The sequence below is a fragment of the Schistocerca americana genome, chromosome 5 (assembly GCF_021461395.2).
Source record: "Schistocerca americana isolate TAMUIC-IGC-003095 chromosome 5, iqSchAmer2.1, whole genome shotgun sequence".
Lineage (NCBI taxonomy): Eukaryota > Metazoa > Arthropoda > Insecta > Orthoptera > Acrididae > Schistocerca > Schistocerca americana.
Window position 1 is genome coordinate 64,227,430 of NC_060123.1, and position 1,534 is coordinate 64,228,963.

Consider the following 1,534-nt stretch of genomic DNA (forward strand, 5'->3'; position numbering starts at 1 on the left):
TTATTTTTCTTTCTGTACACACACCATTCCTGTCAGTTATACATTTGAGTGGGCACTTCAGGAAAAGAGGTAATTTGTTATTTGTAAGAACTGTTTCTTTTTGTGATCATTTATGTTGTGATAATAAAAACATTTTATTTACAAGCATTTGGCATATTTAATTGTGTGAAATAAATTAATTTGTGCAAAACATTCTGGTAAGAACAAGTCAGCTTCATTCAAAACTCTTTACCAAGTAGAGCTTAATAGTTCATTTGGTAGTGAATGGAGTTGAATCATAAGATTAGAAATTCAGTGGAAGAAAATTTGGATACAGAACAAAAGTTTATGTACAGATACTGGAATTCCAGGCTACTGCTGTAGTTGTATTTTAAAGTTATGTCAGTAGCCCTCGACTAAATTTCAGAATCCAAGCTAAACAAATATTAGGTCTCACTTTAAATTCCAGCTGTTTGTTTAGAAATTTTAAGTCATTTTGCCATTATGTTCCTGGTGCACAGTTTTTAACAGCTTAGTAATGTTAAACAAGTTGAAAGGAATGAACTGTTGGGAATATTATTTGTGTATACTCCCTATCAATGTAGAAATTGTATGGATGAAATAAGATTCACTTCTTTTCAGAAAAAATATTTAACATCTGGTCAGTTTTTATTCAGAATGTTGCAAATGAATAGAAGAAAGGATGAAAGTGCTAAAGCATAGTGCAAGAATTGAGGGCTGTAGGCTTGTGTAGCAACTATTTTAGTAACTTGTCAGTCATGTCAGCAGTTTCTATTTCGAGATGGAAAATAAGAACAGGTTTACACTAGCCTGAACATTCTGTTGGGAGCTAAAACTGGCAAATTGAAGAAGTGCGCCCCCCCCCCCCCCCCCAAATCAGTGGTTTGATGCAGCCTGCCATAAATTCATCTCCTGTGGCAATGTATTAATCTACAGAGTAGCAATTGCCCTGTACATTTTCAATTGTTTGCTGGATATATTGAAATTTGTCTTCAGTTTTTACCCTGTGCAGCTCCCTCTAGTACCATGGAAGGTATTTTGTGATATCTTAACATGTCCTAGCAGCCTGTCCTTTGTCAGCATTATTCACATGTTCCTGTCTTTGCAAATTCTCCGGAGAACCACCTCGTTCCTTATCAGTCCACCAAATTTTCAACGTTCTGCAGCACATCTCAAATGCCTAGATTATCTTATTCCCAATTTCCCATAGTCCGACCATGTTTCACTACCATACAATGCTGTTCTCCAAATGTACATTCTCGGAACTTTCTTCCTCAACGTATGGGCTATATTTGACACTAGTAGACTCCTCTTAGCCGGAGATGCCCTCTTTGGCAGTGCTAAGCTGCTTTTGATGATTATCTTGCTCCATCCATTGTGGTTTACTTTGATGACTAGGTGGCATAATGCCTTAATTTCATCTAGTTCATGATCCCAATCCTGATTAGTTTGACTGTTCTCATCTCTGCTACTTCCCATTACTTGACTGCAGTTGACTCTATAGACCCATTCTCTGTACTTAATGCTGTTTATT